Here is a 26881-nt window from a genome sequence, read left to right as displayed (position 1 = left end):
TTTTCAAGAAAGATTTTTTTTTATAATTAGAAGCAATATTGTTTGATCAGAACAATATTTCGTTTTACTCGTCTCAATACCAAATCCAAAATGAACAAAATAAATGAAGACATATTTCTTCTATTGCAGATTATATCATTATTATTATGATATTATGCCTAACTGTATTTAATACCATAGTTATTATTAGTGCAATAGTGCGTACCTATTACGTTGATTTTTTTTGTTTAATAATTAATTAGATTTTCGAAGTAAATGTCCACATGTTTGAGACCACCGGCTTTTATGATTATAAATTATAATAGAAAAATAATATTTTTAGAAAGTCGTCGAAGAAAAACTTTGTACGTAAACGGACATATTATTTTCTGGATTTACTGGGCCATTATGTACATATGAGCGTTTTTAATTAAAGATATTAATTATTATGCATACAATTTTATCAGTCGCGAGTCATTTTCACTGATTATGTGAGCTTATTAGCTGCTCTAATGAAACTCGAACGAGCAGCAGTCAATCATCAATCGTTGATAAGAATTTAATGATAAGTTACGATGAGTGCCAAATTCCAATCGTACATAATATTATATTAAATTATTATAATAAAATATAACACCTACGACCGATGGTGAGGCTAAATTGCACACAACGAATGTAAAGCTTTTTGTAGGTTTTTCTTCGAACGACCGTTGTCTTATTGTAGTGTAATTATATTATATTATATTTGCGTTAGAGTTTTCCAAATATTCTCTGTCGATGGACTTATAATTTGCGCGTGCCGTGGCGGATTCGTCGTATGTATTATATAGTCAGCGTCAGCCTGAAGTTTTCCACATGAGAACGACACGGTTGAAACGTAAAACGATTATTAGGTATACCTACCGCGGAAAAACGTCTGCTGGCGAAACAATAATTTTTTTTGAACAATGAATTATTTCCTTGCATTTTTTCAAATTTTTTTTTTTTTGTTGATATAGAAACGCAGACGCGTGCCATAGCTAGAACGACTGCTGCAAAATGCCATACGAATTACTCATTTTTTATTAAATAAAAATAATAAGTTAGCACGTTATAATAATAATAATAATAATAATAATATATATTTCGTTGGCTATATACGATTATGATAATAATAAGTATTGTATTGTACGTTTGTAACTATATTTACGTTGTGTCCATACCTCTGTTTCTGTATTGTGTGTATACACCACACATACCTACCAGCGCTTAAAATTCTCAGATTTCGTTACTGCGTGTGTAATTCACCAGTCACCAAAATATTTTAGAACAATAGACCCATAGTAGTGTTCAAAACCGAATAAAAGTACTGAAGCGTACTTATTTTTAATTTGCCGCTGCACATTTCATATATCATTATGCTATACTGCTCACAATTTTAGGCCCTGACACACACTGTTTTATAAAAGTGTAATATGATAACCTATTGGTATAACAATAGGTACATGTACGTATAGGCATAGCCGTAATCTGGGGGGGGGGGGCAAGAGTAGGCAACTGCCCCTTCAGATATTTTATTGAGGGGGCAATAGTACCGTTTTGCCCCCCTTTAAAAGTTATAATTTATAATTCAATTTCTATTTTATCGTAGAAAAACTAAACTGCATAATGAATTGTATAATAATTAATAATAATAGATTTATCGTTTTGACTTTTTGAGCGCATCAGTTTATTGTTTATTAATAGTATCATTATAAAAATATAAATCGAGCACCTTCATATTGTAATATGAGGAATTGCAGAGAGATGGTGATGGATGGCATGGCGAGTTATTACCACAATAGCACAATGCGAACTAAGATTATTATCGTGTCTATTTTTACCATTTATAAGAGTAAAGGCCAATTTTATTGTACCAGTTATTAACTGACTACAATCAAATTTGCATAAATAAGTATAATTTTTAATAATTTTGTCAAGTTATATATTTTTTTATCAGTTTTATAATGTAAAATAAAAAAAAAATGAGTTGTAAGTTTTTTTTATTTATTAATTTTTACTGACGCAATTTTAATTTTACTACTGCTTGGTACTACCCAGGTTTGACTCCAAGTTATGCCACTGCGTATAGGTACCAAATGGGTTGGGGGAGTAGTGGTCGGGTCCTGAGCGTCCCATTGCAATTTCAACGTCAAAAATGTTTTTATACAATAATTATTATAAAATGCTTTCTTATTATTAAGAAAAACTTTTACATTATAATATAATATTGTAATCGATCACGACTTGTTTCAAAATAAAAATATCAAAAAAAAAAAAAAAAACACTACTCGGGGTCCTGGGCGATATGATTTTAATCATTACCTTTAAATTTGATGTAATAAGTCAGTTCATGCACTCTGATATTTCAAATGATTGATTATTAAAATAATCAATAGTATTATTCCGAACGTAAAATTTAGTGTTTAGTATCTAGTCGTAAAATGTAAGACTGAGATAAGGATGATAACACACGCGGTTATAACGCGTCATACTGGCAAATTACCTAATTATATGCGCCTACTTAAAATTGTAATTCGTAATTGTGGCGTTATGACAATCGTAATAATTGTTCATCTGCAGCACATCGGTCGATCGGCAAGGCGATGGAGAAGAATAATATGAGCGATGTACTGCGCGACGAATGATAATTGATAATAATAATAAATAATAATTTGTGATTTGATCGACGATCGCATCGGCTCCATCTGCGCGAGTTACAATAATATTCATTATATTTATCGCGTGCGCGTCGTCACCAATCCATCACGCATCGTCCTGGACAATAATAACTACTGCTCACGAGATGGACGTGGAATAGTTATTATTATAATTTTTTGCTGACCTCCGGGTATCTTTATTATTTATACATTGTATAATAATATAATAATGTAATATTAAGGGCATTTATATTATTATAATGTTGTTTATCGGCAATAAGGTCGTTACGGGCGCAGCCGCCGCCACAGCCACCGATAAGGGCTACATACGGTGTTCATTTATGTTATGAATAATATGTTACCAAATTATTTACTGACTATAATTTATCATTATATATATATATACCATTTATATAATAGAGGTTAAAATAAGTAGGCAGTGTTACACATACACGCCGTCCGGTGAAATTTGTTATTTTATATTATGACGTTATCTCTATATTATTTAAGCCGCGTTTGTGTCCGTGTCATGGGCGTATTTACGATATTTCAGAATCGGGGCTAGATCCCAGCTATTTCAAAAAAGATAAAAAAAAACCATGTGCGTATAGCGTGTTCGAATAATAATAAAAAAAAATGTAAAAAGTAAAAACAGTACGTTTCAGTAAAATGTCTGTGTAGATTATTGCCGAGAGGTTGCTTGATATAATGTCTCGTTAACTGCTTCGTAATGTGATCATTTTCATTTTCATGTAAATAAAAAAAAAAAACATAGTTCTTGCTTATACCTAACATTATCTCATTTATAAAATGTCAAAAACTACTTCTGTATCCCTGAGTTCAGATGATTATTTTCAGGAAAACTTTAAATAAACAATAAAAATAAAATATAAAAATGTCTTATTCGTAGCATCCCGGTTCCGTCTGTTTGGTATTTTCGGAAATTCCTTCAACAACATTGAGAGTACGTTACTTCTATGACATTAAATTATATCATTATTATATGTATATACGATTTCGGTTTTCTCGAAGAAATAAAATGGGTGATGAGGTAATGTGATTTCAGTCCCTGCACCCACCCAATAGGTGTAACTAATTCCACCGCAGGCCTAACTACATCACCATAATTTAGTACGTTTTTGTAATTTGTGTTATCTACGCATTTTCAAAATGTCTATAAACCTTCCATTGACAATATCGTTATAAAACGCTGTCATCACCCGGTGTATATGATTATATAAAATTAAAAAATAACGAATAGGCAATTAAGTTGGCAAATGTGGTGGTCAGTGGCGTATAATTAAGACAATTTGGTTTGGGGGGGGGGGGGAGGAGGAGAAGGTTAGATTATGTTTTTTAGCAAAATCTGTAAGCCTCACATCGTATACTGCAGTAATAACCTACCCCACAATATAATATAAAATGTCAGGAGTAAAATAAAAGTATTCTTTAGGGGTGGGGGGGTTACCCAACTCATCGCCTTCCTTCAATCACGCCCCTGGTGGTGGTAGGTACTCTGAGGGTGTGGGTGGTATTGCCGTCGCTTCTACCTTTATATACATATATGTGCATATTATAGTTACCTAATTATATTGTATGTCGATGTATTAATATAATATAATATTATGTTTGATGTTGCAGGTCTGCGTCCGCTGTATATGCACTTCCGCTTCCGTCGCAGACTTCCCGTGTATATAGGCGTACTTCCTATAATCCCGATGACCTGATCCCGTAGGATATATAACCTCGGCCTAAAACATATCTCTATAGGGGATGAAAGCTAATATGATTTATCCTCGAGGAGGTCAGCTAGGTTATGTTCGTCATGTATAGCTACACTGCAGTGCATATACGTATTATATAATACATATATATCTATATATATATATGTTTATGTATATACGGTTGTACATATATGTACACGTGGTCAAATGATACGCCGCCGCCGCCACGTGTAACATGCAACAGGTATACACCGCGGGTAAGCGCATGCCACGGTGATGACCGGTCGAAAGAGGTGGAGGAAATCCTCTTAAATGGAATCCACGTATATATAGGTACATACATATTCCATATGAAGTATCCCGGGATAGGATAGGATGCCGTCGTGTCACATTTCCTGCGAACTGGTTGTCGTCGACGGATTGGTATATTTAGAAAGAAAAAAAATCTTTTTTTTTTTTGGGCGTACCGACCTATTAGGTTTTCCTCTCCGACTGCAAACACCACTCAAACATAACAATATACAATATAATATAACAAGATATCTGCTGCAGGTATGTGTGTTGTATACATTATTTTGATATTAAACCGTACACGTGGTTTGTATAGATATACAAACGATTTCAAAACTGCGCCCACTTGTTGTTGTACCGTGTATTATGTGATGGAAAAAAAATGTATAATAATAATATAACGTATTATACTCAAACCCACACGATTTAATGTCATGTACATATGATACATATGTATGCGTTATTCGACTGCGGCGTATAGTAAAATTAATCGGCGAAAAAATGTGAATCTATAAAAATTTTAAATAACAATAATATTATATAATTTGGACTTTGGACGTAATCCGATTTGCACAGAACTTTTTTTCCGTCATCATCGTTTTAATATCAATTACAATCGCTATTATACCTACACGTCCATCATATATTTTGCCGTTTTTGTGTGCACGTTTTATGACATTAGGATTGCTTTACGATATAGATTGTCCGTAAAATCTTCGTCCGACGTGTGCGAGATTTTATAATATAGCCGCGAGAATTTATGGTAAACGGAAAACTGGTACGATCTTAATAAACGCGGAATATTGGTACGATTCAAAATAATCAAGGTTTCTCAAAATCTTACGGAGAAATAAAATAATAAAATATGAACAGTTATACTTTTAATTATTTATTTCTTCGATGATGAGAAACCACGAGCGACTACGAGTGTGAAAATAACCACTATTTTAACCCGTTTTGAATCAAATATACACAATACCTTAACGACTAAAAGTTCAAAAAAAAAAAAAATTATAAATAAATACTTTACAGGGTAAACTACACAACGAATGCGAGAGTTATTCAAATAAAGAAATTAAAACAAGACAATTTTTAAATAATATAGCAGTGTGTGAAATAGTTATTATTGATCATACATTTTTTATTTTTTATTTATTTTAAATAGGATATAGGTATACTTGCTGCTTTGTATGCACTTATTTGTGTTTCTCGTTAATTTTGATTGCTAACATTATATTTTCGTTTTTAACATATTCAAATTTAAATTGTTATTGACTTGATGGTGATGATTTATCGAAACCATATAAACGTTGTAAATATTTTAGGACCCCTGAAAATAAGATACTGAAGAGTGAAGAGTTCCATTATTCCGCGTTTTTTATTTCTTTTGTCATAAACTCTATGCACCGTACCAATATTCCGACGATCAGAATTTATTTTCCTTAAAACATCAGCTCAGTCGTGCTTGTATTTATGTTGAGCGCTGCACGTGTGGCACACGTTCACACGATTACGTATATTATGTGATTTTATTTATTTAACAACCGTACCAATAAGCTACAGCGCTGCAGATTTTCAACGTGAGCGAAGAAAAAAGTTTTGAACCTTAACTGCACTTTTTAAATTATATATATATATATATATATATCAATAGAAATCATTCAATCAACCGTTTTACATTAAATATTACTATAAGGAAAACAAAACACTCGCATCATCCATAAAGGCCGAACAATAATAATTTTAATTTCGGAGAAAATTTTGTTAACAATTAAAAATTACCATATGCGAACGTCTTGGTAGATGGGTCAATATATTATGAGATTTATTTCGGTTCAGATCACAACGATAATTTTTAAAGACGTATAATATTATTAAATCGACTGTAATAAATAAACTGATAACTATCATAAATACTTTATTCGCTGTAATGCTTATTATTAATACATCTACAGTGGTGTATCCAGGGGGGGGGGGTGTTTGAATGTTAACCCTCCTACCATCTTCCCTATTGACATTTTTTTTTCTGATCATTTATACACGAACACTTATAGTTCAGTTAATCCCTGGATGCGTCACTGCAGATTATTTAAAATTTATAATTCTTGCGTTTTATTCGGTATACAAAGTGTGGTATGTCCAGACGAGGTTTGGTAGTATATATTATTAAGTGATGCGCTTGATTTTGTTCAAATTTTCCACAAAAAACCGAATTTCAAAGGTTTGCTGTGAATTACATGCTCGAAATAACCTGTCAAAAGGTCGCGATTATAAACGGTGCGACACAAAAATATAATATCGTCACAGCTGTATCGTAATATTATTTTATATACTAATAAATGTTTTTGGTTTTACCTCTCATTATTATTATTGTTCGTTCCGCGGTCGGTTGCTCGGCCTTTATAAAATCGACCGCGATCGACTCTTCTCTACTTACCTATAATTAAAGTGACCATCATTTTTTTTTCTCCAAAGCAGGACACCTGTACATTTTAATAATAAAACCATATAATTTTGCGTAAAATAACAATTTTTTTTTATTGAGAAAAAAAAACATTTATAATTGTTTCTATAAAAAATGACAACAGAAAAACGCAGATAATAATATATATTATTAATCATAATAGACTCCCAACAATCTATATAATATGTAGTATGATGGGTTTTAGCGTTTTACAGTATATATGTAGAATATGCATAGGTATTATACGTCATATACTGTAAACTGTATAGGTACTGTATAAATGTATGATTGTAATATGTGATCTATAAATACCCACCACAAGTCGAGTTTTCTGAAAACGGGACATTTTTAGATTCTTTGGGGGCACTTGTCTCGAAAGCGGGACGTATGGTCACGTATGGTTCGTTGGACGAACGATGGTCATACATATTTAATTTTTTCCCCTCGGAAAGATGATGGCTGCAGCGTAAAAAACGTGTACCTACATTATACTATGTACGAATTGGTAGAAAAAAAAAAACCGAAAAACGATTTACACGCGCGTAAACATTATATCAAACTCGATTCCGGTTTTCGGGCGGCCGGTTGTGTAAGGTTTTAATTTCACGATCGTCGGAAAGGAGAAGTATGACTTCTATTATATAACATTATAATGACCTTGAAACAAAGTTCTTACTTATTATAATAAGTCTGCAGCAGTAATCGATCGCGCGCACGGCAGCGGAAACGTGATGGGACGACTAAACATAAAGTGGCAAATTTTGAAATGCTGTTCATCTTGTTTTCAAACCGATTCACAAAAAAATTGTTTTCAGCTGATTAATTCGAAGGGCGTTTTTCAAATAGCTGCAGTGTACAAATACTATATGGATATACGCGAATCTCTATTATATATAGGTAGTTCGAAGTTGACGGGACTGTCGAAAAACTTCGAATTACAAAGAGTTGAGAAAAAAAAATTGTTTCAGTATTGTAGGCACATAATACAATCATTAATTATTTGAGCAAATTAGGTGGTAAACATTACATGTCGTTAGAGTTGTATTTTATTGTTTTTAAATTGTAAATCAAACCATAAAACAATATTATCCTATACGTAAATTAAATTATGATTTTAAATGATTATTATTATTTTGAAGAAATCGGATCTGTTTTTTGGCTTCATTGAATTTAGTTTCATTTTTTCATAACTTTTTACATTTGGTGAATATATACTTGGAATTACCGAGCGTTGAACGGATGATACTTCGAATTGTCACGTGGGGTTGGTTAGTTTTCCCAAAATTTAATTTCGAATTACCGAGTGTACTTAAATGCATTGTTTTTATTCGAATTACAGCGTGATTTTCAAGGGATCGATCATTTACTTCGAATTACCAAAGGTCCGAATTATTGAACGTTTGAATAATCGAGAGTCGACTGTATCGACGACGATAGTGTTTTTAACGATTGTATGCTGTCGTAGTGTTATCGGGCTTTGCCGCTTAGGAAAGTAAAACTATCGATGCTCGCGAAAAAAAAGCGCCTTATGCATAATATGCGATTGGCGCTCGTTATAATTCTATACACTGTCATCAGCGATATTACTTTGGTCATCGTCCAAAATTCGTTTCGAATTGAACTTATTTATTGTTATTTTTAAATTATCTTAAAAATAAATATCTTTTGTGGCTGCTGGTTTTAAAAAACTCCATTTTTCTTATTATTTTTTTTTTTACTTATATACGTGCAAGACGGACTTGCAGTTAAGAACTATTCGACATCTATTGCAGTGTATACACATAGGGTTTCCAGATTTTAAAACCACCGAACCGGGACAACTTATATGTATGGAATAGGTAACCTTTTTTATTTGTTTGTCGTATTATGTTATCCGTTTTATTTCATTGACAAATGTGTTAACCGATACAATTTGTTACATAATTTACCATGTTTGCATTTATTAATTATTAGTACCTAATATGCTATATGATGGGTACTATTCCGTCGAATGAATTTCGTTCAATACAGCTATATTGTTCTTAGTTTATATATATATTAAAGTTATTTTCCCTCGACCTCCATCAGGTGGCGGACTGGAATGAAAAGGCCCGGGGTGCTGAAACATTTTTAGGGCCCCACCGACATGTTATAAGATAAAAAAAACCAATTAATACACTTTTCTATTTAATTTTCAGCAAATTTTACATTTTATTTTTATATTATAAAAATTAATAGGAATAAATTATTATGGATGGCAAATACCTAATAATAAAGTTATTATTTTCATCATTTATAACTTTCATAGTTTTACAATAGGCCCGCCACTGACTTCCATAAACCCAGACACGGGGACATGCTGTCCAAACCGGAACGAATGACATGCCTAAGTATAGATAATATTTATAGGCACAGCCGAAACGAACTTACATGATGTTGAATAATCGGGATAATCGGAAATGATCGACACGACGAAGGTAAATATTGATTGAGATAATAACATTGGACATGAAGAGTAGAATCTATGTAGAATCTACCAATGAAGAATGACTATATATTATATATATAGATCGTGGTAAGCATAAAATTTCAAAATCGCGGTTTGCTAATAGTTTAGTCAGTTGTAAGTTACAATACAGTCGATTTCGCTTATAATATACAAACACCGGTTAACATCATATAAGGACAACCGCTCGATTGGGACACTTATTTTTCAATTACGAAAACAAATATATTAATTTAGTATTGTAGTTACAATATCCTTTTTTATGGGATATTTGTTTCTAAATCAGATAAAAAAAAAAAACAGCAAAATTGAAAAATATTTTATTAAATTTATGTACATATATTTTTATAAATAATTAGTGAAGGTGTACCATATTTTTCTTGTATTTATAAATAGTTTATATGATGTATATATTTATTGATACGCATTGATATATTATAATATTAATCGTAATAATAAAAATCAGTTTTCAATAAATTTGAATGTTTTTCTTTTTCATTCGGTTTATTGGGACAACTGCTTATAACTGGAACAAAACAACACAGATTACCAATGTGTCTACATAAAAGGGAGTCGACTGTATCTATATAACCGAACAAAAAGGCACGTCTTATTGTACATTTCAACATAATCGCTGTTTGCTGATACACTGTGGTTGTTGCTACTGGTGACACTGAGCGATACCTTTTTTAATTTACCAATTTTATTGAAATAAATAGTATACAACATTTTCGTATAATATTATACTGTAAAAAAGAATCTTCAAAAAAATGTACTCATAGTTATCATTTGGCAAAAAAATCGACCGGGTACCAATAGCAATGTTGTCCGAGGTATAAAATAATTTTTATAATTATTATCATCATACGATGGGTCGAATATTATATAATGTCCGCATATTAAGTTTTTGGTCGACGATCAATTCGTTTTCCATTTAACCAATCGAGTGTTATCAGCGACGAACGAACGAAAACCGCCTGTTGATCGATACACATTATACATATCATTATATAGAGAGAGTTCACTGCCGGTTCATATTATTATCATTTTGCCAGTGGTTTCCAACAATAACTTATTATATTTTACAAAAACGGTATTTGATATTTCCTATTGCCAATACTGAATTATTTTAATATCGACTCACGCGTAGTTATATATAGGTCAGAATTATATCTGTGAATGCAGTGGCGCACAGAGGTATTTTACATGCAGTTAAAAAAAAGTTAGTTACCCATCCACCAAATTTTTTATTCGTAAAAATATGTTCGCTTATTATTCACTGTAGTTCAAGGGAATTAATTATTATAAACTATATAGTTTATGTTACGCACGTATAAGCTTTTCTGTAAAACCTGCAGAAATATACGCCCACCCCTCTCGAGAACACAAAATGCAGTTGCATTTTACTTGCTGACCTGCCTGGGCGCCATCACTGTGTATGTAATTATCGGGGTCAACAATAATATGCCCTAAAAAAATGTTATCGTAAGTAATATAATTCTATTTTTGATCAGATGATTTATTTTTTTTTAAATATTATATTATTCAGTATTCTAAAATATACAATTATTGCCAATGATTTACAAAAATGTGTGGTAGGTATTCATAAAGTTTTCGCTTTCGGCATTTTAAAACGAACGATTTAATAACAACGCACCGCACGAGTATTACATAAACCACGACTACGATATGCCAGATAAAATATAACGGGCATATGATTGTTGAGCATAATGTTTAGCGATCGATATAAGTATACTAATCCATATATATTATAATGTATGAGTGAAACAAATTGATTCTTGCGATTCCCGTGTCTTTTAAGATCATAAATATGCTGCAAAAATATACAAAATACCAAAAAATGCGCCGTAACAATGCGATAACGCCAAAACATGCGACGGTAAAAAATTTCATATAGAGCGTCGTTAGGTTCTGAAACATATGTTGGTACAAATACTAATTATATTTTTAATCAATCAATAAAAATATTCAAGTGCATACACATGATGTATGCGTGTACATAGTCGTAAGCGTGGAAAACGGAAATGCCGAGGTGCAAAGTCTTTGCACACAATATCACGTTTTATAATAATATATATATATTATTTTGTCGCGTTAGGATTACACTGTAAAATAATAAATGTCAATAATATATTTGTATAACAACACTACGACTAAAATGTGTTCATCACAGATATATTGTTGAATGAATTATTTTTACAGTGCACCTACGACTGCTAGGACGTGTATTAGGTATACAACTACTGTAATACACGACTATTGTGTGCACGATCGCGATTAATTGTTGTTAATATTGCCCAAGGTATTTACAACATTGGAATTCGACGACATTTTTCGAATATAAGTGTCTAATACACAACAGTTGAAAATAATTGAACGACGACTGCAGTCGGACTGTATATACTTAATAGTAATTGAGTGCATTACATAACGATAATGATTATAGATACGATCGAATCGATCGATGTATTATAATAATACAATAATTATAATTATTGTAAGCAGAGTTATCGTCGCCCATTAAGAAAATACCCATTATAATATTGTATAGGTACGATTGTATTTCAAACTAACGATTTGCAGTGTGGACGTGTGAAAATCTGGAATTCAAAATCAAAAACTAATTAGATATTTTTATATATAAACACTAAATTTCATTTAACTTCGTCGGTGGTAGGTACCAACTACCGTCAATCAGGCGTGTGTGACTACGGATGGGAAACAAAATATTATACTTACATAAAACATAGTGTTGCAGGTAGTTATTCGAATTGAATTCATATTTCGACTATTTTTTTTTTTTTTTTGGTTATTCTATGCGAAGATTTGAACTATATTACTCTCTATTATGGCGCTTAGTGAAAAACAGAAAATATTCCCGAAACAAGTGCAGTGTGACGTGTCCCAAAAATTCAATTGTAAAAAACGCGCAAAACTTCATTAATTTCTCTATTGCTTGTAAAACGTCGTTGCACACAATTCCACGTAAAGTCATTCGACATAAAGAGACGCAGCCCGCACCGTCTGCAAAAAAAAAAAAAAAAAAACACCAAACGGTCTTCGAAAAGGTCGTGTTTTGGCACGCACTGCACACTACAGTCGGAATAGGTTTTTTTCCGTTCGCTTAAGGTCAGCAAACTGCCGATAAGTGTGCACACTTATCTTTGATGTCGAAGGTTGTGCCGTATTATATGTTTTTTTTTTTATATATTCGTTCTGGCACGTATGTGGAAAAAAATACCGTGTAAAAGAAACTGCCAGAACGGTTGGTGTTCTATTTATTATTATTATTATTATTATTATTATTATTATAAAAGGAATGATGAGTAGGTTTCAGCTTGAATTAAAAATTCCCATCAACTGTGAATATTGTGTATAGGTACGATCGGAAATCGGCGGATACGTTGGTGATGGTTGTCGGACCTACAACACAACACAATACACACACACACACACACCGTTTGTGTTAAAAACTAATATTATTATATTGTAAAATCGCTTCTGTATTTATAGTAACCTAGCCTAACCAATATTGTAGAACAAACATTGGTTCGTTTTCCTGCAAAATATCCATTTAACAGACATCTGCGGCCATGTGCGGGTATAATGTAATTTTTTTGACCGCGTGGTTAGACGTCGTGTCTCGTGTTCGTGTATAAAAGTATGTCGTTTTTCGATGCAATAAAAATTGTCACAATCGTCGATAATATTTCGAGTGTGTATATATAGATAGGTACACAAATAATGCGTGTTACGCGCATCTGCATCGGTGTCGACTTATTGTTTTAAATATTATTAGCGACCGACTGCGGCGGTGCGGTGCGTTGCATTATATTTTATCGTAAGATAACGGAAAAAAAACTTATAAAAAAAATATTTTAAAAAATAAATAGTAAGTGGTATTGCACGTCTACAACCTAATGAAAAAAAATATCCCTCGATTTTATCGATAGTAGTAATAATAATAAATTAATGACACGATTATCGTCGTGTTAAATAGTTACTGTTTAATGTTCGCGTGCAGTTCAATGAAATGCAAAGCATTACAATAAATAATAATAATAATTATTATTATACCTTAAAATGCACACAAGGAAAGTGCATAGTATAAAAATTATACAGAGGAATGAGAAAGAAACAAACCAAAATAATATTATTACACACACACACACACACACACCAGTTATTTGCATTTCTCCGAGGTGGTTTTTCTGGACGACCCGCGACCGACCGATGGTTGGTTGGTGGGGGGGAGTGAGGGGGTGGAAAGGGAAGGCGGTGGTACACCAACACACATACACACACACACACTCTAGAGTACTTACACAGTGTGTGTGTGTGCGTGTTTGTGGAGGACGTTAGGGCCGGGCTCGTTTCGTATGCATGTAATAAAACCTGTGGCCAAGGCCAATAATAAACATTCATGGTCAAAACCAGTCGGGCTGGTATCCATCATCGTCACCGTTTAGCTGCGCCGTGTAGGTTAGGTATACGTGTAATAGTATAAATGTAAATAAAATAATAATCATAATATATTTTAATAACGACGACGACGACGAGAACCGTAAACCGCGTGCAAGTGCACCATCCTCCTGTATGCGACATTTAATAGACTTATAATAATATATTATTATTATTATATACCTGCAACAATCGCCATCGTCGTCGTCGGTTGTGTGCGTGCGTGTGTGCAAAACCGAGAAGGTGGTAGAGGGGGGGGGGAGGTACGCGAAAAAGAAGCTAAAAAATTCGCCAAGACCGAATCGTGTCGGGTCGCTGCGTGGTCGGAAGACGTCGTCGTCGTTTTACACGTTTGGTCGTCGTCAGAACTGTAACCAGTGGTTTCCAATCGCCGCCGTCAATGAATGGCGTCAAAGAATATTATTACTCGTGTGCCGATGGAACGAAAACCGCACGTCTCCGAGCTGAACAACACTACAACCGTGTTCCGTCTTTATATTACATTCTACGCCTCCTTTGACGGCACACAGTGCAGTGGACGTCGACGATGATAATAATAATATCGTTATTACCATATTATGTACATTGTTTTGTCTCGTGTTTTCGCGTGTCTCCGAGCTAGCACAGTTGAAATTTTTTTTTAGCACCGCGCATTTCGTCTTACGGGGTTTTTGTTTTTTAATTTTTTTTTTTCGACTTGACATTTGACGATTCCCACGTTCGTTTTACATCACCGTACGATGTTAAATAAATGTATTCTGCAACTACGCTGTCGTTTTAAACGAAATATAGTATTACACTGCAGCTGTATAGTATATTTTCATGCTACTCGGAACAACCATTCACGACCAGCGTTATAGTTGCACGATAATATTATAGTACTGTACTAAAATATTGTTATGTTATTTCGGCCATGTGGTTTGAAATTAAAAAAACAAAAAAAAAACATTGTTATATTTCATCGTCTTCGACACGACGTTATCGAGTACCTAATAATATATTATGCTGCAGTACATTTCACATACATACATATATTTTGTGTGTACGAACAGTATAATAATAATTAAATGCGAATATAACTTTATTCGAACGATATAACCTTTAAATGTATCATTATTTGTAACGGACGATCGACGTGGACATATTTTTTAACGCGCAGATATACGGCCGTATCAAATAGAACGCCGAAATGGTTTTACAATAATATATCATTTCGCTCAATAGTCGGTAGACGGTCAATGATTAGAACGCCGACAAAAAAGGTGTCCCCCTCGTGGTATTGAGAAAGAGAGAGAAAAAACGTCGTTCGAAAAGTCACAAGAGGCATTCCTCATATAATTATTATAGGTATCGTATTATGCACATTAATAGTAAAATCAGTTTTTATGCTTCGCATTCCACTAAAATATAATATGCACAGAACACAATATACTATTCTATGTTATTATTATTTTAAGTATTCGTCAGTTTACCAATGTGTGAATATAATATTATTATTAGAACGATAACCTTTAAGTTATTATCATAATTTTAACGAACGATCATCACCGTTGTCGTGTTTTTTAACGCAGGTATATACATCCAACAAAATAGTTTCATAATAATTTAAACCGACAATATTCGTGAAAACGTGTCGTTTACTGTTATTGGCAGATGAAAAACAAAAAAACGTCGTTCGAAAAGCCACAAGTGCCATTCCTCATGAGGCGCCATATGAGTATAATATTATGCACGTTTTAATAGTATATCCGCTTTTGTGTGTTGCAGCCCATCACAGAATATAATTCGTATGGAACACAATATTTTTATATTATTATTGATCGAAACATTCATTAGTCAACCTCAACGAATGTGTGAATAGAATTTTATTATTAGAACGGTAACCTTTAAATTGTTATCATTATTTTAACGAACGATCGTCACTATAGCTGGTTCTATATTTTTTAACGCACGCAAGCATCCAACATAATAGTTTTACAGTAATCTCTACACAACAATTATTATCATAATGTATCGGCAATATTCATTGTAACGCGTCATCATGTACTGTTGTTGGCAAATGAGAAGCAAAAAAAAAAAAAAAACAAAAAAAAAACGTTCGAAAAATCACAAGTGCTAATGTATCGCGTTGTTGCACATCAGGACTCCTCAATATATGGGTACCTGCGAAAAAGAAGGTGTATTATAGGACATGCGCCTAAAACAAAATTTATATTTAAGATCAGTAAACCAATTAAGGCGTGCTGCTTAAATTTCAGGTCAGTACCTATACCAATAATTGCGCTGCTTATAGATTTCTATGAAATTATGTATATATTACAGCGGTTACCAACCTTTTTAGTTTTTGGCGGACAACCAATAATGTAAAAAAAAAGCCCACTTACCCAATACACCGCAGGTATAAAATATAAAAACACACACACAAAAATAAGACGACAGAATAAAAAATATAGACGCGTGAATAATACAATCGTACGAAATTAAAGTTTTCCTACTCTTGCGGGCATCGACAAGCGTCTGCGGCCCAGTGTACCACATTCCTCGGGGCTCATGGGTACCGCTGAAGTGTGCTATAGGTGGCAGGTGCAACGCAGAATAATATTATAATAGTAATTTATTAAATTTTGATCGTATATGTTATTATGCATGTGTATTATATTGGGTATAGATATAGGTATCTATGATGTACAAATATTATCAATGTTGAGGTTCATTGAATTCCTTTTTATTTAATCGAGTGCAACATTGGTATATCGACTCAAAAAAGACCGAGCGCGATTGGTAGGCATATCGAAAGGTCATTTTAAGCGCAATCGGTAAACTCCCATGTACATCATATATCTGATAAACTGTGTCATAGTCATAGGCGGATGCGCATCAATAGTAGGTAATATCCATTTTTGTGCGTTGCAGTCCACAAAATGCAATATTATGTCGTAATAGTACTACCACTGATTGTATAGAATAGTCTGTTCTGTAATCAATGGTACTACTACACTGGTGCTATAGACCAACGACATTGTACTGTATATTATATACGTCGTGTCTGGAAATTCGATAATAATCGGCTGTACATAATAGGGCGTATATTATGATGTATTATAGAGGACCGTATGAGGTCATTTTTGTGTTAGGGTTTCGGGTGTTGTACACCTATAGAGTTTTTGTACTCTATAATATATAGTATTATGGTCGCTCGTACATTGAGTGAGTTAGTTGTGAAAAAAAAAAAATGTAAAGGATTTCATTGTCGATCAAAACAGGTTATCCTTTATATTATCGTATATTGATGCGCTCAAGGCGGTTTTACGTCCAAGGTCAAACGAAATAATGCGATGTGTTCAACGGGATTTAATATGACGATATTGTGTACGATAATTTTTAATAATTATTATTTTATATAATTTACATCCCGCAAGATGTATTGGTATGTGTACTTGCTGCTTACGTTTTCAACCAGAGGCGTATTTTCGGGGGGGCTGCAGATCAGACTGATATACCACCTCCCCCCAGACTCCCCAGAGCCTTTTTTTCTTGGTTGATTTTGATTTTAAATTCTTGAACCGTAACCACGAATGGCAGATAATACTATTGTTATAGGTACACACTAAACCAGCGGTTCCCAAACTTGCCCTTTTCGGACCAAATATAGCCACGACGTGCCGCTGTAAATACTCCTTGGAAGACAGGACAAAAAATACTCATTAATAACGAATTTTTGAAGAAAAAAAAATCTATACGTTTTGAATTATTTATTTTGAGTCGTAGACCGCGGTGTCCTTAGAAAGGAATCGCGGAAAAAAAAGTCCCGTAAAAAAAATTCCCGGTAAAAAAAGTCCTGGTAAAAAAGTCCAGGTAAAAAAAGTCCCACACTAGGAAAAAAAAGTCCCGAGGTGAAACGTCCCAACTTTAATATAGATTTGATTTTAACTGATACCTTTTATTTCATTATTTGTGTACCTAATGATTGGCAGTCGAACACTCGAACACATACCGATAATCGTATCGATATAATTGAATATTGATATAATAATAAATATAATAGTAATCGAACAATTTTATCATAGTTATATACATATTGGCTATAATGTATTATTATTTTTATTATACCACACATACATACATATTATGTATCATTACCCATATCTTTTGATCTTATATTTGGTAAACTGAAAAATTCCCTAATGCCAAACAGGTATAAGAAACTGTTGCCAGTCTGTTGGATTACATCGAAAGAGTACCTACACGTTTATATGTTTGTTTTCATCTAGTTTGATTTCAGACTAGACTATTTGGACAAAATCAGTGTGTTAGATTTTTTAACAGCCGTAAGTCACAATATCAGAAAGAGGTGCGATTAGTATATTGTGTACCTATTGTATTATTATAATAATTTTATATTTATTTATAGATTATTGACTATTGTATATGTTATTTCATTATAACATTTTATCATTATACCGATTAGGTATTATATCGATACGATTATCAGTATGTTTTCAACGGCCAATCATTTAGGTGCACAAATAAAAGGTATCATTTAAAATCAAGTCTATATTATTAAAGGTGGAACGTTTTACGTCGGGACTTTTTTTTCCTAGTGTGGGACTTTTTTTACCGGGACTTTTTTTTCCGGGACTTTTTTTTCCGTTTACCTTAGAAAGTGCTCGTGGTGCCCTTGAAAGGCGCACATTTTGGGAACGGCTGCGTGTACTATACAGTATCTAGAGAAGTGTTCGAGTATTCCACAGCGGTGTAATCAGCTGTAACCTCAACCACGGTTATACAAAATCGTTTTGGTCATATGCATATAACTGCCCCCCCCCCCCCCAGAAAAATCCTAGATGGGTTCGACGGTGCAGTGATATCATATATTATAAACGTATTATTTATGGGTATATACACTTATATAATAATTCCTCGTCCCTGTTGCATACATTGTATTATCGAATAGAGGTATTTTTATACAATAAGGGTACTGATAAATGTTGATAAAATGTCAGTTTTTGTTTTTACAGATAAATTCGTTTGTGATGGTATGCAGTATACACGGTGCAGCATACGAGTATTGTTTTTTGTACAACATTTCGGTATGATTATTATGTTGTAAGTATGGACATATTTTGAGAAACGGGTTAGAAAAGAATTTTATGTAATATTTCAGTACCTACGTGTTTCGATTATTTTCAATGGACGTCATTTAACGGGCATGTGGATATTTCCCGCTAAAAAACCGGTTCCCATATTTATGCATAGCCCGTTCACACCAAAAACGAAAAAGGCTCAATAATTCCAGTTCCGGTAAAATGTGTGTGTGTGTTTTTTAAGCCATTCCAGTTAAATATATTGTCTGCAGAGAACCATGTATTAGTGTAAAAATGTAATAATACGTGTGTAGGCACACAACACTAAAAAATGTTCTAATCGTTACACAATTGCATAATAGTGTAATTATAAGGTTATATTGTATTATAGATATTAATTGGATTAAATAAGAAAAAATCAATTTTGTCTTAGTAAAGTTTTAAAAGTCGAAGTAAAGTTACACATTAGTAAGTACTATACAAATAATAATTATTAAATTAGTTAGGTAGTATAGGTATTTAATTGTTTTACCCACCGCCGCTGAGCTAGCCAAGCTCCACTATAAACGATTCAACAATAAGCTAACACATCATTCCAATCCCCTTATCGTCCAACCATCATCTGCAACTATTTCAGGAAATCTCCACAAAAAAACTAAAAAGACTATGGGGTCGTGACCTGCTTATTATATAATATCTAAAAACAAAAAAAACGGATCACTACAATTATGATCTTTGTTATCAACTTATAACTATTATGTATTCATTGTAATACCATTATTTTTATTATTATTTTAGGATTAAAACCTTGAATTAATATTCATGTTGAAGTACCTCCGATGGGAGGCCTCTTCCCTCAGTCTCTTCTGTCTGTTTTGTACTATTTTATCAATTAAGCTTATTGTTCAGCAATGTAACAGATAACATAATATAGAATTTTGTTAAAAAAAAAAGTTAGTAGGTGTTATACTCGTACATATTTTGAAGAGGTTCATAAAATATAAGTGACGTGCAATTTTTTTAAATCACGCATAATCGATCACAAAATAAAAATGTGTATTACAAGAAATTCAATAATGATATAGAATATAGATAGGCAAGTCAAATATTATATTTTTTGAAACCAATTAAAAGAAAACCACTCATCACTGTTTATTATTATTATTATTACCAACAATTATTGGTTTCCATACTTTTTTGGGGCAGAAGAGGGAATTGAGTCTTTTTAATTTTTAGTTAAACAGATTTCACCCGATTTAACATTTCGGTAGCAAAATATCTAAAATAATCTAATACCGAATAATATTGAATACATGACAGTGACAATTAGTAAAATCGATGTACGCGATGTGTGTATATATAAGGTATATATATCACGTGCCCATAATCTAATAAAATAACCGAATTATTACCAAACAAGAAAATTTCTTGTATCCGTTAATTCTGGTTTAATAGGACGCGATCCCCGCATGTATCGTCTCCGTCTTACAAGTGCGTGACATACCAAATTTTACGCTCAACAGAACACGTGTAAGCTCTGTAAGTTTAAAATTTAGGCCTCTAATAAAATTTAAAGGTAAGATTATTATATAGATGACAACCACACAGGCTTTTCATCGTATTTTAACTTTGAAGCGAATTATGAGTGTTTTAAGATGTAAAATTTTTACAATAATTACAATTTTAAAATACTCATATAGTTAGGTTAAAAATTTAAAAAATGATAAAAAGCCTGTGAGGTTGTCTAGATAATAATCTTCCCTTTAAATTGTATTAGAGGTGAATTTACTCTAAATTCTAAGCTAACAGAGCTACACGTGTTCTGCTGAGCGTAAAAATTGTTATGTAACGCACTTGTAAGACGGAGACAACACGTGATGCGGGTATCGCGTCCTCTTAAGAGAATTAGTTTACATTGCACTTCAAATTGTCGTCACTCAAAACATATACTACCTAATTAGTAATAATTATGTTCATGAAATCCGCTTGCGTGCGGCACAAATTTGAGTGTCGGACCTGCAAGTGCATGTTGTTTATTAGCCATTCAAGTAAACTGCCAAAAGAAACGACAATGGACTTGCCCACTAATATTGTACACGTCATAAAGCATTATAAAACAATATATCAACTCATTGACTGATTGGCTGCAAGCCGGCGACTATTATTTTAAATTTGTATTTTAAGTTCTGAACGGTTGGTAAGAGGTACCGAATATGGCGAAAGAAATAATAATATGTTTATTTTTGAAATTCGTTAACACATTTTTTTTTGGTTGGAATAATAAATAATTGTAATCCAACAGTTTCGTATAAAACGATGCAGTTCCTAACTTTGTAGTGTGCATACATGTTTCAGAAGATATTAAAACAAATATTTGTTAATTAGGTAATCGCGGGTAACCCTGGACTTGGTATAATTTCCACGGTTCGATTGAAATATAATAATGTTTGCAATTAGCTCCCGATAGTACGCTTATTAAATATTATTGTTGTTGTTAATTTTGGCCTTATTATTTAAGTACTTATACACATTTTTTTGCGAGCTTTTCGGAAATGGGTTGTTTTTTGGTCTTATTTTATAGAAATTGCGATTTTGGAGACATTAAATTTTAACACAAGGTTATAGTTGTATGTTATTCCTGCAATTTAAATAAAAAAATCAGCCCTAACAGAAATATTTGTTTAATATACCTAAGCGTTGTTTATAATTTGGACTATGAGCAATTTATCGATTTCACCATATTCACGAAAAATATCTGTTTTCTTTTTAAGATTAAGTGCGTAATGTTCTAGGTTTTGATTAAGTATTCGTTGTAATTTTATGCTGCTGCAAAAACTAATACTTTATATTATTTCTTACCTATAGATCGGATTAAAATATTACGATATTATTTTATAATTTCTTTTGATAAAATGTGTGTAGGTACAGTTGTGTTTATTTAAGTACAATATTATGTAAATTTTAAATACAAGGTCACTAATTTTCTGACACATAGTAACCATTAGCCATTAGGCACTGTTTATTCGACAAATTTCGAAAATATTTATTAATAATTTTTTTTTTTACATTTAAATATTTAAAATTTTAATTAGCTATATACTATACATATTCTTTTCTACAAATATTAGTGTGTTTTGTCATGGTGGTGAATGGTGACTGCAGTGAGTGGCCAATTTACGTGCCAGTTAATTTTATTATTTATTACTTACTTGTTTTTCAGTTACTTGTGTTACACCCGATAGGCGATAAATTAACAATAAAGTAGTGATTATATTGATTTTTGTATTTTAACATATTTGTTGTGTTTTGAATATTTAAATTATACGTGACTCTGAATAATAAATTGGCGGCCCCAGGTTGAGAAACACTGATCCAACTGATAGTACCGACGACCAAGTTATGTCGTCATTGTAGCAGGGTGGGGGGGGGGGTAGAGGAGACAATGAGACAATCGTATCATTAATATTATTTTTCGTATCACTATATACTGCAATAAAGGCTATACAGGTGGTACATAATATATTGGACAAAAAGTGATATAGGTTGAATACAAACTCTTACCACCGTTTGATCATAATATCTCGTCTTACTAACCGGAGCTAAAAACCATACTACTTTATTATCGATACAATACAGGATCATATGAACATTTTCTTTGCGACCATATTATACGAGTTGGCATAATTTCACGTTTCTAATTTTATTCATCGTGTCGATTTGTTAATTTTTGTTGGAATCTATTTTGAAAATATTTAAAACAATAATGTGTCATGTTTTCCTTATTAAGTTAAGTCAAACGCGTGGTGTCGTAACGCGTATTAGGTATATATGTATACACATGTGTGATGAAATATGTATATTGTACTTATAGAATTAAGCAGTTTAGGTACATATCTGCAGATCTATATTATGATATAATATAATATTACAGATGAGAGAATCGACGGAATTTGAAAACTGTTGCATGTCAACCACGGGTGCACGACGGCGGGAGATAAGACTTGGCTATATACTAACAAAGCAGTATAACTATATTATATGTATACGTTATTGTACGACAATTAGTGTCGAGTAATTAAAATAATATAACAACTGAAGGTTTCGGATTTTTTTTTTCGTTTTTTTTTTTTATTCTGTTTTCGTCTTGTGATGATGTACCGCAAAGCCGCCGCCGACGATGACGTGGTTATATATATATATATTATTATTATTGCATCGGTTTCATAATTTAGATCTGAAGCTCGCGAACCGCAGTCCTGTGCTGACAGCAGAGATGATGATAAGTGGTTAAGGCGTGGAGCTCGTTGAACCATTATTATTGTGTGGGTGTGTGTGTGTGTGCAGATAAAATTCAAATAATGTTTACGAACTAAACGAGCCACGTGTGTTGATATTATATTCCGACGACGAGTCTTGTAATTAGTCGAAGCCGCGTATATATGTGGTGTTTCTCGCGATCGAAATTGTCATATTTATTTATACACATATTATATAACATTATGTAACACGCATAGGTAGGTAATGTTAATGTATACATATTACACATACATATACCTATATATATATATATATTATGACGTGGAACTTGCAGTCGTCCGAGACGATTTTTACGCAAACAGAGGGGAAAAAACGCCGTGTCGAGTGCACGCATCACAGAATATATACGTACCTGTAATATAATAATAATAATAATAATAATAATATTATATAGGTATAGCTTACTGCAGTTATTTATTGTAGTGAAAAGCTTAGCGCAATAATATAAACGACGACGTTATGTAAACGTTTCAATGAATTATCTGAGCGGCATTCTATATTGGTTATATATATATATATATATATATTATGTAGACAAACTTTCGGTCGATTAGTCCTCAAATATTGCTGCAGACATCGATATATGGTGTGTTGAATATTTTGTCTTGTGAACCATCAGTCAATATCTTTGGGTATATTCTGCAATAATGCATTTTTTTATTTTCCGCACTATCGCGGCGCATTAACATAACAACTCGACCATTAGTAAAATCGTTGTTTTTTTCCAACGAAGAGCATTGCTATTTAAAATATTTGAATGTTTCTGTGCGGTTAAGAGTTTTTTTATTTTCTAGCATCACCTAACCTTGCAGGTTCATGAACATAGAGAAATCACCTTGTGTACCTATACAGTAAGTAGGTATTGCCTGAAAAATTAAGTCAACATTTTTCCAGTTACCGATTTTTACTGGTTTGTTTGCTGCTCTAATTTACAGATAGAAATACACATCATGTAGCGTCAATGTGAGATCACATTTGGCCTGTTTGCAATACTATTCGATTAGAAAATGTAGAAACGTGTTTTGGCTGAATCACTATAGCTGCCATGATATAATCTTGGTTAAATTATTCTTGGGGGGAGGGGGAGAGTTGCAGTCTTTGGTAAAACTAAGAATTTGTGCAGCGGTAAAAAAAAGAGACACCATTTATCCCTTAAGTTAAACATCTAAAGTCCCCCCCCCTTCGAGCCTATATGCTCGATGCAATATTGTCAAATTAATTTACGTTAGGTTTGGTGTTAATAATTCTGCTCTAGGTTTTTGTTGAAAATCACGAGTTTTCCTCCGTCCCAACTACATTTGAACGGATTTAAAACGACCGAAAGCAAGTCACCAGCGCTATGTGTAGGTCAGTGTCAATAATAACGATGAGCACTTACACGGTCACACGTGATTTTATGTAATCGTAATTTTTCTTCGAGATTTTTAACGAAATATATTGTAGTCTTTGAAACGTCATAACAATAATAATGTGAGTGTCGCGTAGGAAGGAAGAACGTTGTCGGTTTGTATTTTTTTACAAGATTTATTCGTATACGCACCCCAAAAAATATCAAATCGCAATATGACAAATGAATCATATTAGGCATATTGTTATAATGAAAGTTTCCATTTTCCAGCGTACCTATATATATATGTGTGTGTGTGTGTGTGTGTGTGTGTGTGTGTGGGCACGATTGCAGTCGGAAAAGTCGACACGCACACGCAACGGCTGGTAGGTATTATTGTTATTAAATTAGCCATCGATAGTATATTATCATTATTATTGTTGTTGTCGACACCGGACACATTATTATTGTTAAGTATTCAATAATGTCTAGCTGACCTTAATATGCATATTATTATATATTCATTTATTATTATTATTTTATCCAACCAAGCGCCAAGCGCGGATTACCAGCTAATATTGACAATATTGTATTATTATAAAAGTGCTGCAAACATCAGTTTTTACAGCGAATCGCCGTCGAACTATTGTCTAATAATATTGGGAAAAAAAATCTGCGAATATGATATTGTACACCATATTAACCGTGCGAAAACTTTATTTGCTCGACGGTGTGCTCACGATGGTGTCTGTGGTCAAATCGGCGAAAAATCGTGACGAATGACGGTTTTTCGAACCTGCACCGAGTGTCAGCAACCTTTCTCGTCGCTTTTAAAAAATAAAAAACCTCGAAAAAATACAACAAAACTGCGCTCTAGATTTCCGTTATACGATTATTATTCATCGGGTCGATTCTTTGGGTACTTCTAAAAATAAATCATTTTATTCGTGGTCTAGACGAAAGAGTCGCGTTGCGGGTTAACGACCCCCCTCCCACAATAAGATCCTGCGCAGTATGCGTATTATTATACAATATCCGATCTACAGTTCCGGTGCTGACCCTGCAGAGATTTAAGTAGGTACCTATTGCCTATTGTTTTTGGTTGGATAAAATATTTGGTATTATTTACTTTCAAAATGTACCTATTCGTAATTTTTACGTAGAAACGACTGTGTTTGGTCTTAAATTTTGTTCTCAGGCTGCAGAAGTCGGTGTGACTTTATAATATATATATAGATATAGATGGTCACAGGCTAACCTTTATTGTAATATTCGTATACGATAGCTTTGTATGCCGAAAATTATTACATAGCAACAACTATGAGTGAACTGTGTTTGAACTTCAAGTGTTTTTATTTCGTTTTGGCAAAGAATTTTGTTTTAAATACATCAATGCCGGAGGATTGCATGGACGATTTATTAAAATTTAATGGACCAATCACGGGCCATTAAATCATGTTTTAAGGACCATTGACCCACTATTGATTCATTAAATGTTTAGTATGATTGACCCGGCACAAGTGTGACATATTAAGATACAGTTAATGTTTTAACATATTTAGTTGTTGGTACATATTAGGTATATATGGAACTTTATGCATATATTTTAATTTATTTAATATAGTTGCAGATGAAAGTTGGGCTACAACACGATTGACCGAATTTGTCGGCGTATCAGAGGGTACAGAAATTATACAAAAGAAAACCTTCACGATTAAGTGTAAAAAACTCTGCAATGTTGTCATTTAAAATTTTGAACTATTTATTAAACGAAAAATGTTTTTTTTTTTTTTAATAATTGTAATATTCAAAATATGGTAAGAGTTTAAAGTCTCCGATAAAATTATTGTTATATTGTTTTGTTTGGTATGAATGGACACTTCACTAAATTATTTTTAAAAATTAATTTTTATCACGTCAAGTATAGATATAGCTGATATAATATGTAGATATTTTGTACTATAATACTTGTTTTAAACAATACATTTATTTTTTCATTGATTTAATAACGAATTTTATTGTTCTTAGTGCCAATAATGATCAAACATTT

The 26881-nt window shown here is 32.8% G+C and overlaps 1 long non-coding RNA gene across 3 annotated transcripts; it reads left to right on the top strand.

Annotated features, from left to right (window-relative positions):
• The first annotated feature begins 4339 nt into the window (after window positions 1–4339).
• On the top strand, window positions 4340–26775 carry LOC149055022 (uncharacterized). 3 transcript variants are annotated; one of them, XR_016192156.1, is made up of 3 exons: window positions 4340–4933; window positions 19122–19209; window positions 26456–26775. It is a non-coding gene; the product is annotated as an uncharacterized LOC149055022 (long non-coding RNA). The 3 variants fall into 3 exon arrangements; XR_016192155.1 differs by lacking the exon at window positions 4340–4933 and adding an exon at window positions 14095–15450; XR_016192157.1 differs by lacking the exon at window positions 4340–4933 and adding an exon at window positions 16179–16361.
• Window positions 26776–26881: the final 106 nt, after the last annotated feature.

This window comes from Diuraphis noxia, unplaced genomic scaffold (genome assembly GCF_037042655.1).
Source record: "Diuraphis noxia isolate RWA-SAM2 unplaced genomic scaffold, SU_Dnox_SAM2 contig0005, whole genome shotgun sequence".
In the NCBI taxonomy this organism is placed as follows: Eukaryota; Metazoa; Arthropoda; class Insecta; order Hemiptera; family Aphididae; genus Diuraphis; species Diuraphis noxia.
The sequence above is the reverse complement of the archived record's forward strand: the minus strand, read 5'-3'. Positions and strand labels throughout refer to the sequence as shown.